Below are 14142 nucleotides of genomic sequence, written 5' to 3' on the forward strand. Positions count from 1 at the left end.
ACAGTGGATCCAGTTCATTCACATTGTCTCCCACCCAGTCTCCTGCTGAAAGACCACAGTTGGCACCTGCAGCCGATGTCCATCAGTCTTTCACCTCACCCCCTTGCAAATCAGCCAAGCAGTCTGAGCCCCAAGTCATGCAGCAGTCTCTTCCGCTTTTTGATGACTCTGTTAGCAGGGTTTCCCAGGGCCATGCACCTAGCCCTGCCCCAGAAGTGGAAGAGATTGAGTGCACCGATGCCCAACCACTTATTTTTTACGATAAGTACATGGGAGGACCATCGCAGCACGTCTCGGATTATGACGAAGCACAGGTGCCAACTGCTGGGGCTTTCGAAAGCATGCAGACCGACAAGGAAGTCAGGGGTGAAGACTGGGTGGAAGATGAGGTGGAGGACGATGAGGTCCTCGACCCCACATGGAATCAAGGTCATGCGAGTGACCGATGTAGTTCGGAGGAAGAGGCGGTGGTCGCACAGAGCCACCAGCACAGCAGAAGAGGGAGCAGGGTGCAAAAGTGGAGCGGCTGTCCTCTAGACAGTACGCCTCCTACTGCCCACCGCAGCAAGGGACCGAGCACACCAAAGCCAGCTCCAAGGAGTTCCCTGGCGTGGCAGTTCTTCAGACAATGTGCTGACTACAAGACACGAGTGGTTTGCACGCTGTGCAATCAGAGCCTGAAGCGAGGCATAAACGTTCTCAACCTGAGCACAACCTGCATGACCAGGCATTTAAGTGCAAAGCACGAGCTGCAGTGGAGTCGACACCTCAAAAACCAAGAAAGGTCTCTGGCTCCTCCTGCTTCTTCATCCACCTCTGGAGTGACAGTGCCACCTGGCACCCCACAAACAGAGGATCTGCCAGCAACACCAACACCTGGGTCGCCAAGCATCTCCACAATGTCCCACGGAAGTGTTCAGCTCTCCATATCCCAAATGCTGGAGGGGAAGAGGAAGTATCCCCCTACCCACCCACGATCCCTAGCCCTGAATGCCAGCATTTCTAAATTACTTGCCTTTGAAATGCTGTCATTCCGTCTGGTGGAGACGGCTAGTTTTAAAGGCCTTATCTCATAGCAGCTCTGGGACTAGCCGGTTTGATGCACATCCCTTGCCTGGCGCATGTGCTGAATTTGGTGGTGGAGATTTCTTAAAAATTACCCCGACATGTCAGAGCTGCTGCATAAAGTGCGGGCCGTCTGTGCGCGCTTTCGGCGTTCTCACCCTGCTGCTGCTCGCCTGTCAGAGCTGCAGCGTAACTTCGGCCCTCCTGCCCTTATATGAGACGTGCCCACAAGGTTGAACTCCACCTTGCACATGCTGGCCAGACTGGGCGAACAGTAGCAGGCGATAGTGGGAGTTTCAGCTGCAGCACGCTCGGCGGAAAAGCACCACTTTACCACCAATGACTGGGCCTCCATGCAAGACCTGTGTTCCTTGTTGTGCTGTTTCGAGTACTCCATCAACATGGCCAGTGCCGATAACGCCGTTCTCAGCGTTACTATCCCACTTCTATGCCTCCTTGAAAAAACGCTCATGGCGATGATGGAAGAGGATGTGGCACAGGAGGAGGAAGAGGGATAATTTTGTAGGGTTTCCGGCCAGTCATTCCCAAGGTGCTCCGAGAGTGGGTTCCTGCACCCACAAACCCAAGGTACACAATTGTCCAGCCAGGGCACAGTTCTGGAGGATGAGGAGGTGCAGGATGAGGAGATGGAGGAAGAGGAACCATGTTCACAGCAGGGTGGCACCCAGACCAGCTCATGGCCATCACTGGTGCGTGGATGGGGGGATACAGAGGACACAGATGATACACCTACCACAGAGGACAGCTTTTCGTTGCCTCTGGGCAGCCTTGCACACATGAGTGATTACATGCTGCAGTGTCTCTGCAACGACCGCCGAGTTGCCCACATTTTAACTTGTGCTGATTACTGGGTGGCCACACTGCTGGATCCCTGTTACAAGGACAACGTACCGTCCTTAATTCAGTCACTGGAGCGTGATCGTAAGATGCCCGAGTACAAGCGCACGCTGGTAGACGCGCTGCTGGTGGCATTCCCACCTGACAGCGGGGGCACAGTGGAAGCACAAGGCAAAGGAGGAGGAAGAGGTCGCCAACGCAGCTGGGGCACCGCCAGCACCTGAGAAGGCAGGGTTAGCATGGCCCAAATGTGGAAAAGCTTTGTCAGCCTTGGAGGTGCTGACCTGCCCTGCAGCCAGTGTATAGTGTGAACGTGTGTTTAACACAGCAGAGAGCATTATCACAGGCCGCAGCCAATGTGGACAAGCTTACGTTTATTAAAATGAACCAGGCATGGATCCCACAGGACTTGTCCTTACCTTGTGCAGAATAGACATTTATACCAGCCTCAACCATCCATTCTTGTACTCAAGTGCACTTATTCTTTGTTTTATTTTGTTATATGTCCCAATATTTGGGGGATACCCCAATTTAAAAATAAAAAACAAATCAGTGTTGGCTACCTATTTCTCCTTCACCGCCGCTTCCACCCATCCACCGCCTCCTCAACCTCCTACTCCTAGATCCAGATTGTTATTTTAAATTTTTCTGTATTTTATGTTTTTTTAAGTCATTTCCCTATCCACATTTGTTTGCAGAACAGTTGTCATGCTCTTAAGCACATTTTGATGCCTTTTGCAGCCCTCTAGCCCTTTCCAGGACTATTTTAGTGCCCAAAAGTTCGGGTCCCCATTGACTTCAATGGGGTTGGGGTTCGGGGTCAAGTTCGGGTCCCGAAGCCGAACTTTTTTTTCAAGTTCGGCCGAACTCGTCGAACCCGAACATCCAGGTGTCCGCTCAACTCTATAACGACTGTAAAAAAAACATTTTTTTTAAAAGGGGCTGTCTGAGACAGCGGAGCGTTAGGCTCTCCCGTTTTGGCCAGCCCCCTACAGTCAGAGCGACAACTGTTTTCTCCGTCTGAGTGTAAGGGGCTGTTTGAGACAGCGGAGCGTTTGGCTCCCCTGTTTTGGCCAGCCCCCTATGGTATAAGGTAGACATAGCATAGAACATGGATGTTTTATTTAACCCCTTAAGGACTCAGCCCTATTTCACCTTAAAGGACTTGGCCATTTTTTGCAAATCTGACCAGTGTCACTTTAAGTGCTGATAACTTTAAAACACTTTTACTTATCCAGGCCATTCTGAGACTGTTTTTTTGTCACATAGTGTACTTCATGACACTGGTAAAATGAAGTAAAAAAAATTCTCTCATTTATAAAAAAAATACCAAATTTACCCAAAATTTGTAAAAAATTGCAAATTTCCAAGTTTCAATTTCTCTACTTCTATAATACATAGTAATACCTCCAAAAATAGTTATAAATTTACATTCCCCATATGTCTACTTCATGTTTGGATCATTTTGGGAATGATATTTTATTTTTTGGGGATGTTACAAGGCTTAGAAGCAAATCTTGAAATTTTTCATAAATTTTCAAAAACCCAATTTTTAGGGACCAGTTCAGGTCTGAAGTCACTTTGCGAGGCTTACATAATAGAAACCACCCCAAAATGACACCATTCTATAAACTACACCCCTCAAGGTATTCAAAACAGATTTTACTAACTTTGTTAACCCTTTAGGTGTTCCACAAGAGTTAATGGCAAATGGTGTTAAAATTTCAGAATTTAGATTTTTGGGCAAATTTTCCATTTTAATCAATTTTTTCCAGTAACAAAGCAAGGGTTAACAGCCAAACAAAATGCTATATTTATTGCCCCCGATTCTGTAGTTTGCAGAAACACCCCTTATGTGGCCGTAAACTACTGTACGTGCACACAGTAGGGCGTAGAGGGAAAGGTGCGCCGTATGGTTTTTAGAAGGCAGATTTTGCTGGACGTTTTTTTTTTACACCATGTCCCATTTGAATCCCCCCTGATGCACCCCTAGAGTAGAAACTCCATAAAAGTGACCCCATCTAAGAAACTACACCCCTCAAGGTATTCAAAACTGATTTTACAAACTTTGTTAACCCTTTAGGTGTTCCACAAGAATTAATGGAAAATAGAGATACAATTTCAAAATTTCACTTTTTTGGCAGATTTTCCATTTTAATATTTTTTTTTCCAGTTACAAAGCAAGGGTTAACAGCCAAACAAAACTCATTATTTATGGCCCTGATTCTGTAGTTTACAGAAACACCCCATATGTGGTCGTAAACCACTGTACGGGCACACGGCAGGGCGCAGAAGGAAAGGAATGCCATACGGTTTTTGGAAGGCAGATTTTGCTGGACTGTTTTTTTGACACCATGTCCCATTTGAAGCCCCCCTGTGCACCCCTAGAGTAGAAACTCCAAAAAAGTGACCTTATTTTAGAATCTACGGGATAGGGTGGCAGTTTTTTTGGAACTAGTTTAGGGTACATATGATTTTTTTGAGGCAAGATAACAAGAAATAGCTTTTTTGGCACAGTTTTTTTTTTTGTTATTTACAACATTCATCTGACAGGTTAGATCATGTGGTATTTTTATAGAGCAGGCTGTCACAGACGTGGCGATACCTAATATGTATACAATTTTTTTATTTATGTAAGTTTTACACAATGATTTCATTTTTGAAACAAAAAAAATCTTTTAGTGTTTCCATAGTCTAAAAGCCACAGTTTTCAGTTTTTGGGCGATTATCTTGGGTAGGGTATGATTTTTGCAGGATGAGATGACGGTTTGATTGGTACTATTTTGGCATACATGCGACTTTTTTGATCACTTTTATTACCTTTTTTGGGAAGTAAGGTGGGCAAAATTTCAATTTCCTCAGTTTTTTTTTTTTTTTTTATGGCGTTCAGTGCGGGGAAGTAACATGACCGTTTTATAGATCAGGTCGTTACGAACACGGCGATACCCAATATGTGTAGTGTATTTTATTTTTTTTATTTTTATTCAGTGATAAATGGTTTTTTTTAACTTTACTTTTTTCACTTTTTTTTTACCCAGACTCACTTGGTTCTTGAAGATCCAGTGGGTTTGATGTCTGTATAATACAGTACAGTACACTATATAGTGTATTGTACTGTATTTTACTTACACTTTGAGCAGATCTATGCCTTTAGCACAGATCTGTTCAGCACCATGGACAGCAGGATGCCTGAGAAGGCGTCCTGTTGCCATGGGAACCTTCCCCGTCTGCTCGGTTGTGGCCACAACTGAGCAGACGGGGAAGGGTAAGGAGGGGGTCACCCCATCCTGTCTGGGGGCTGCAAAGGCACAGCAGCCCCCCGATGGAAGACTAGGGAGCTCCCTGACCCTGACTGTTAACCTTTTCCATACAGCGGTCCGTACGGACCGCGGTATGGAAAGGGTTAAACGGCTGACATCTGCACAGATGTCAGCCGTTTATACCAGAGTGTCAGCAATGTGCTGACACTCTGGTATAACCACTGGCCACCAATGATTTTTCAAGAGGAGGAGGGCGGGGGATCGTGATCCCGTCTGCCGCACTGCCCACAACCCCCCCCCACCTGCACCACCCGCCGCCATAAAATCACTCAGGGGTGCAGGGGGGGGGGGTGAAAATCTATATTTTGGGCATGTTAAAGTTTCTGATCTCAGAAACTTCAGACCTGCGGTTTGCTGCGCTTTCTGCATTGACCTGGGGTTTGCGGCGATCGCCGATACGGGTGGGGTCACATGACCCCCCCTGGTGTTGTGACAGGATGCCGGCTGAATGACTTCAACCGGCATCCTGTTGGGATTAACCCCCTCGACACCGCAATCCCGATTTAAACTTAGGACGTACCGGTACGCCCTGAGTCCTTAAGGATTCGGGAAATAGGGCGTACCGGTATGCCCTAAGTCCTTAAGGGGTTAAAGGACAATTATTTACTTTCTTTTTTTTTTTTTTTTTTTTTTACAGAAGTGCCTGCAGCATTCGGGAGCCTGAACAACCCCCAGGTGGAACCGGAACAGATCGCCAGCGCCAGCCCTCCGGTCCCTCATGCATCGGCTCAGGACAATCCGGGTCCCCTACCGGATCCCTCTGCTCAACAGAGGCTCTTTGGTTTTCGCCAAAATTTAAGAGCCCTGGTGAGCTGGCAGAGATCCGGTAGGCCAAATCGAACTGATTATGCGAACCTTGTAGGTCATTTCCGACGCTCTAGAAGGTTTTGACGAATATCAGAAGGAGTTTAGTGACTTGATTCGCCGCTGGGAGGTGGCGGAGTTGGCAATTCAGCGCAGCCCAAACTAACATTATGGGCTAAGTATAATCAGTTTGATGGACTCAATGCCGCCCAAGCAGTTGCAAGAGATTAAGATCAAGATCATGCTAGAGAACGGGTCATGGCAAATTATGCACCGCCCCAACTCCCCCCCACCCCCACCCCCACCCCACACCTACCCTCCATCCCACACCAGTGGCCAGTACCGCCACCCTTTCCCTTCCCCCCCCCCCCCCCCCCCCAAGCATGTGTTCCCTTCTGTCTTATTCTGCTCCTCCCCACTATTTTCCTTCAACTTCTTTCCAAACTCCCTTTTGGCTCTTTATTGATCGTAGACCCTATGATTGGCACAATGAACAAGCAGATGCTTGTTCATTATTCAATCTTGTGCCCTTTCATATGAGCCCTTGTGGGAATCACGGTCCATCAGCATCAGGAATTCATTAATAAATTGTAATTTTACAGTTTAATGATTTCCCGATGACGCTATGACATAACTAGTGTGATTACCACAAGGGACACGCAAGGGACATACAGTTGTTAAAGGGGTATTCACATTAGACAATGGGGGGGGGGGGGGGATTTTGCTTGAATATGCCCCCATTGTCTGATAGAGGTGCGGGTCCCACCAATGGAACCCTCACCTATCGAGAACGGAGCGTAGAGCACTGTTGCTGGAGGACCACAAATTTCCCGTTATACGTCCACCACCAAGCGCTAATCCCCACCTCTCCCATAGAAATGAATGGAGGGCGGCTGCGCAGTGCGCCCTCATCTACTTTCTTGGCTCCGTTCTCAATATGTGAGGGTACCCGCACCTATAAGACAATGTGGGCATATCCTAGCAGTATGCCCCCATTGTCTGAGATGAGAAAACCCCTTTAAGGCCTCTTGCACACGACTGTATGCCCCCAGAGACATACCGTCCGCGAGCGGGCCATATGTCCCATAGTGGCATTGATCGTGCGCACGAGAGTACACAGCATCATAGTGTACAATGATTCTGTGCAAGTCGAGCTGCCCGCGGGGATATTGTCTTGCACTAATAGATCATATGAGTGCGGGAAAATAGCCCAGTGTGCGGCACAACATGGTCAGCATCATGATGCTCTATACTCCCGTACGCACGATCAATGACGATCAGGGACATATGGCCCGCTAACGAACACTATACATTTTTAAGTGCATGTAGTCGTGTACAAGAGTCCGAAAGGTGTGGTCCATGATCAAAGCTAAAATCGGACCAAATTTGAATTTCAACAAGATGGCCCCGGAGAAATTAGGAGCATGACAACCCTGGGGATCTGAATACATGAAGAGGGGGGAACCTTTGGGATGCTACTCATTCCAAAACGGATCCGCTAAACGGATGCAAAAATGGAAACGAATGTGACAAACGGATCCGCAATACGGACGGATCCGTTTGTACGGATCCGTCTGAATGGCTTCCGTTTGTCTCCGTTTAGACATTTTATTGACTGATCCGTTTCAAACGTATCCGTGAAACGCCATTGTGAAAGTAGCCTAATATGTCTACTTTTTTTTTGTAAAAAATAGGAAAAAAAGAAAACTCCCTTTATTTTGGCAAAAGGATATATATATTTTTTTTTTACTTGAAACTTAATTTTTTGGGAGAAAACTTTTTTCTTTCACTTTATTTTTTGTCCCACTCTAGGACTTCAACTTTTGGGGGTCTGATCCCCTTTACAATGCATGACAGTACTTCTGCATTGTCATGCATTGGCGGTTAGTGTATTACACACTAATACACTTACAGCTTCCTGCCTGTGAGATCCAGGGGGCTGGATCTTACAGGCTCTCCCGAAAGGCAGCCACGATGCCTAAGAAAGGCATCGTGCTGCCTTCCATGCCATCGGGTCCCCATCACAGCAGCACGAGGACACGATGGCTGCTTCCCCCCTGCACGGACATCGCACGTGCCGTGGTCAGCGCTGACCACAGCTGTGCAGGGGTTAATGCGCCGGCATCGGTGATTTCACCAATACCGGCACATGCAGCAGGGTCCGGCTATCAGTGACTGCCAGACCCCTGCCGCTGATCGAGCGGGCGCAGCTCCTGCACCTACCCGATGTATAAGTACGTCATGTACTTCTCTGGTCCTTAAGTCATGGCCAGAGATGACGTACATGTACGTCATGGGTCCTTCAGAGGTTAAGGGCAGATGAACTTGAAAAACCTTAGTCATATTTGAAGCCGCCAAATACTTACAAGAAGTGCACAAATCGTCCCACAACATGGACAGTGACATACCAGAGGGGGATCAATGGCAAAAACATGTATTTTAATCAGGGGCTGTTTTTATGCGTCTTAAAGGGAAATTCTCTAAAATGTGCCCTACTGGAGCCTAGAATTTTTTTTTATTTTAGGCCACGGGAGTACGGTTCTTAAAAATTAGACATTCACCTGACATAAAAGAAATTGTGATTATGTGGCTCGAGGTACATTATGCGGTCAATGGATAAAAATTTTAATGTAGGCCACTGGAGTACAGGCCCCAAACATTAGGCATTCACCGTACAAAAAGAGAACAATTGATAATGTGGCTGAACGTACATTAGGCGGTCACCGTATAATAACTTCTGTTGGCCAGTTAGATTACAGGCCCCAAACATTAGGCATTCACCGGACAGAAAAGAACAAGTAATTATGTGGCTGGAGGTATATTAGACGGTCATTAGATATCAATTTTACTGCAGGCCAGTACAAATAGATGTCAAATACATATGTTTAAAAAAAAAAATAATAATAATTGGATTAAAAATATGGCTAACAAAATCCCCCCTCTAAAAAATTATAATAGTTGAAATTTGGTAACACGTGGTCGTCACAGGTGTTGAATTCCTCCAAGATCCATGCCTCATTTTTAGAAATGTGAGGTAGTCCACACTGTCGTGAGCTAGACGAATGCGCTTATCAGTTACGATATCCCCTGCTGCGCTGAACGTCCTTTCAGACAGGACACTCAACGAAGGACAAGCCAAGAGTTCCATAGTAAATTGTGCCAGCTCTGGCAACAGGTCAAGCCTGCACACCCAGTAGTCAAGGGGTTCCTCGCTTCTCAGAGCGTCCACATCGTCCTTTAACCCGATGTAGTCGGGCACCTGTCGGTCTAGGCGTTCCATGAGGCTGGATTCGGAGGGCGGCTGTCGATGGGTTGTATGCAAGATTGATCTCATATCAGAAGTGACCAACACATCTTCAAACCGCCCTCTTCTTGCATGCACTGTAGGATTGGTACTCGCAACTTTCTCTGTGGGTGAAAATTCTGCCAGCGCAAGCAACAGCAGAATGCTGCATCTCACAGAAAGGCCTGGAAATGCTGCATTCTGACAGCCCTCTGTGATGCTGTTAACATGTCCGCCATTTTGTGTTTGTACCGGGGGTCTAAGTACCTTGCCACCCAGTACTGCTCCTTGCCCTTTATGCTTTTGATATAGGGGTTCCTCTTCAAAAACTGGAGCATGAAGGCCCCCCCATTTACACCAAATTGGATTCGGTGAAGTGGCCTGGCTCCTGCTTATCGCCCAGGCGAATGTCGTCCTCTGTCTCCTCCCCCCATCCACGGACAACACCAGGGATCCCAGAAAAGTTTAAAGCCTGTTCTTCTTGCTCCTCCTCCTCCTCGCCCCAGGCACCATCCTCCTCTGACTCCTCTTCAGACTCCTGCTGACTTGTCTCAGATGGAGTATCCCCCCTGGGAATTCATTCAGCATTGCAACTTACTCATCATCCTGCTCCTGCTCCTCGACGGCTTGATTAATGACAAGATGCAATGCACGCTCCAGAAAGAAGGCGTAAGGTACGATGTCACCAATGGAGCCCTGGCTGCTTCTGACCTGTTTGATAATCTCAAATGGCCGCAAAAGTCTGCATGCGTCGCGCATGAGCAGCCACTGGCAAGAAAAAAAAAAAAAAAAAAAAAAAAAAAAGAGAAGCTCCCAGAACCTGTCCTGCCGCAGAGTTCGTACATGTAGTCATTAACGGCACGTTTCTGCTGGAGAAGCCTATCAAGCATATACAAGGTGGAGTTCCAGCACGTCGGGCAGTCACAAATCAGGCATCTGACGGGCAAGTGGTGCAGATACAGAGGATGAGGAGGGTGCAAAGGCGGAAGGCTGAGTGAGCCACTCAACCAACTCTGGTGCGTCCTTTGTGGTAATCGCACGCACCTTCTCCAACTTCCCACTTAAGCCCCGGCCTGGTGCACCTGCCCGACCCCAACCACCCCTGTGGAACGGTCTGCCTCTTCCTCTGCCTGTCATTTTCAAAATGACCCTGTTACAAAGTTTCTATGTTAGAAAGTACACTGCTCAAAAAAATAAAGAGAACACTTAAACAACACAATGTAACTCCAAGTCAATCACACTGTAACAATCCTATAGGCTCACCTGAGCCAGAGGACCGCTGGCTGGAGGTAGGAGTGGAGCCCAGTGGCAAGGACCGCAGGCAGGTAGTAGGTAGGGACAAGCAGAAGAGTAGTCGGTAGGCAGGCGGTGGGTCAGGGCAGGCGGCAGTAAGCGTGGTCAGACAATCCGGATGGCAACGGTGGTAGCAGTTCAGTAGGTAGGGACAAGCAGAAGAGTAGTCGGTAGGCAATTCCTGGTCAGCAGTGGACTTTCAGTAGTAGCAGGAGCAACAGATGAGGAGAAGCTTGATCAAGGCTCAGGAGCTCAATAATCAGCAAGCTAGAGTGCAAGGGGCTGGACTTATATAGGGAAGTACCAGGTGTGGGGAATCAAGGGTGATGAGCAAAGCTTGGCAAGACTGAGGTTACATAATAGGTTTCAGGGAGTAATGTCCAGAGAGGACGGTAGCCTAGTAAGCAGGGCTACCGCCTGGGATGTGGCTGGTCACGGGTTCGAATCCCGACACACACTTCTGTGAAATCAAACCGTCCACTTAGGAAGCAACACTGAGTGACAATCAATTTCACATGCTGTTGTGCAAATGGGATAGACAACAGGTGTAAATTATAGGCAATTAGCAAGACACCCCCTATAAAAGGAGTGGTTCTACAGGTGGGGACCACAGACCACTTCTCAGTTCCTATGCTTCCTGGCTGATGTTTTGGTCACTTTTGAATGCTGCCGGTGCTTTCACTCTAGTGGTAGCATGAGACGGAGTCTACAACCGACACAAGTGGCTCAGGTAGTGCAGCTTATCCAGGATGGCACATCAATGCGAGCTGTGGCAAGAAGGTTTGCTGTGTCTGTCAGCGTAGTGTCCAGAGCATGGAGGCGCTACCAGGAGACAGGCCAGTACATCAGGAGACGTGGAGGAGGCCGTAGGAGGGCAACAACCCAGCAGCAGGACCGCTACCTCCGCTTTTGTGCAAGGAGGAACAGGAGGAGCACTGCCAGAGCCCTGCAAAATGACCTCCAGCAGGCCACAAATGTGCATGTGTCTGCTCAAACGGTCAGAAACAGACTCCATGAGGGTGATATGAGGGTGATATGAGGGCCTGACGTCCACAGGTGGGGGTTGTGCTTACAGCCCAACACCGTGCAGGACGTTTGGCAAATTCGCCACTGGCGCCCTGTGCTCTTCACAGATGAAAGCAGGTTAAAACTGAGCACATGGGACAGACGTGACAGGGTCTGGAGACGCCGTGGAGAACGTTCTGCTGCCTGCAACATCCTCCAGCATGACCGGTTTGGCATTGGGTCAGTAATGGTGTGGGGTGGCATTTCTTTGGAGGGCCGCACAGCCCTCCATGTCCTTGCCAGAGGTAGCCTGACTGCCATTAGGTACCGAGATGAGATCCTCAGACCCCTTGTGAGACCATATGCTGGTGCGGTTAGCCCTGGGTTCCTCCTAATGCAAGACAATGCTAGACCTCATGTGGCTTGAGTGTGTCAGCAGTTCCTGCAAGACGAAGGCATTGATGCTATGGACTGGCCCGCCCGTTCCCCAGACCTGAATCCAATTGAGCACATCTGGGACATCATGTCTCGCTCTATCCACCAGACTGTCCAGGAGTTGGCAGATGTTTTAGTCCAGGTCTGGGAGGAGATCCCTCAGGAGACTGTCCGCCACCTCATCATGAGCATGCACAGGCATTGTAGGGAGGTCATACAGGCACGTGGAGGCCACACACACTACTGAGCCTCATTTTGACTTGTTTTAAGGACATTACATCAAAGTTGGATCAGCCTGTAGTGTGTTTTTCCACAGACCTCCATGGGTTGAAAAATTTGATTTCCATTTTTTTATTTTTGTGTGATTTTGTTGTCAGCACATTCAACTATGTAAAGAACAAAGTATTTCAGAAGAATATTTAATTAATTCAGATCTAGGATGTGTTATTTTTGTGTTCCCTTTATTTTTTTGAGCAGTGTATATTATAAGTATACTACACCCCTCAGTATGTCACACCTATCGATAGCACACCTATACAAGTCCCTAAAAGGACTTTTGTGGCCCTATTAGCTAACGTTTGGTGTCTTTATACTCTCTAACAGTCTGTCCCTGCTCCACACAGCAAACTCTCCCTACACTGGCAAAAAACAGAATGTAAAATGGCAGCCAGATCGTTTTTTTTTTATAGGGTAGAGGGTGTGTCCATGTGCTGAAATGTCTCAATTGGCTTTCCTGTTCCACCTGATGGATGCGTCATGGGTCAAAGTTCTGCACAATGCAAAGAATATGGCGCCGGCGGACATCGCCATTTGATCGCCTGTTCGGCGAACGAGCAATGTTCGCCACAAAACGACCGCCAGGCGAACCACAAGGCCATCTCTACTGACCGGTTGACTCTTATAAAAATAAACAAGGCCTGGATTGCCCCTAGCTTCTCTACTCCAGCAGAGGAAAGCGGCTGAACATAAAGGCACTCTAAAAAGTGTTTTTTATGGTGCATTGAATACCCTGTATTCCCATGTACCCTTTCCACCACTAAAAAGGGTATATGGTTCAATCTCCCTTTTCTCATTCTCCTCCTCAGCCATCATATCAACATGCTTATTAGACTGCCCTCGCTCCAAATATTTTAGAGGGTCAGCTCAGCAGCGGGCCCTCACCCATAATGTTTTTGAGGCTCACCAGCAGGCCCTCAACCAATATGTTTTAGATGGTCAGCTCGGCAGCAGGCCCTCGCCCATAACATTTTTAGGATGTTAGCTTGGCAGCAGGCCCTCGCCCATAATGTTTTAGATGGTCACCAGCAGGCCATCAATCATAATATTTCAAGTGTTTGTATTATGCCCTCCTTTATGTGTAATAAAGGGTGTATTAGAGTGCCTTGTAATTTTTGGCAGCCCTTTCACTTAGTGCATAGGCTTTATGAGTGTAGGAGTCTACATTGTACCACAATGTGAATGAGGCCCTCCTTTATGTGATATACAAGTTTTATCGGAGTGCCTCTTCCTTGTAATTTTTGGCAGCACTTGCACTTTATATACAAGTAAATATATAGGAAAGAATGTTTCCTAACAATTGTTCCTCTAAAATCGATTTTATCTTCGGTTTGGTGCGTTTTATTGTCAGTCTGTAAAAATGGAGTACTACTCGGACAACATCGCTCCCAGCAGCGACCTGGGAGTCCAAGATGCATACCCAGGTGTTCTACTCGAGCACCTGAGCACTTTGGTGCTTGACCAAAACTAGTTGAAACACATAAATCCAAATTTAATAACTGTATATGTTGCAACTTTTAAAATATTTTCCCACATAAGGCCTCATGCACACGACCGTTTTTTTTTGCGGTCCGCAAAACGGATTTCCATTGTTCCGTGACCGTTTTTTCTTCCGTGGGTCTTCCTTGATTTTTGAAGGATCCACGGACATGAGAAGTGAAAAAAAAAAAACTAAGTCAAGTTTGCATTGAAAATTATAGGAAAAATGGACACGGATCACGGACGACTATCTTGTGTGCATCCGTGATTTTTCACGGACCCATTGACTTGAATGGGTCCGTGAAAAAAATAGGACAGGTCCTA

At 47.3% G+C, this 14142-nt stretch overlaps 1 protein-coding gene across 1 annotated transcript in view; it reads right to left on the reverse strand.

Moving 5' to 3' along the window:
* The window catches only part of NPSR1 (neuropeptide S receptor 1), an 835810-nt gene that overhangs the window by 294665 nt on the left and 527003 nt on the right, over window positions 1-14142 (reverse strand). The gene's annotated exons all lie outside the window — the stretch shown is intronic.

Source organism: Bufo bufo, chromosome 5 (assembly GCF_905171765.1).
Source record: "Bufo bufo chromosome 5, aBufBuf1.1, whole genome shotgun sequence".
In the NCBI taxonomy this organism is placed as follows: Eukaryota; Metazoa; Chordata; class Amphibia; order Anura; family Bufonidae; genus Bufo; species Bufo bufo.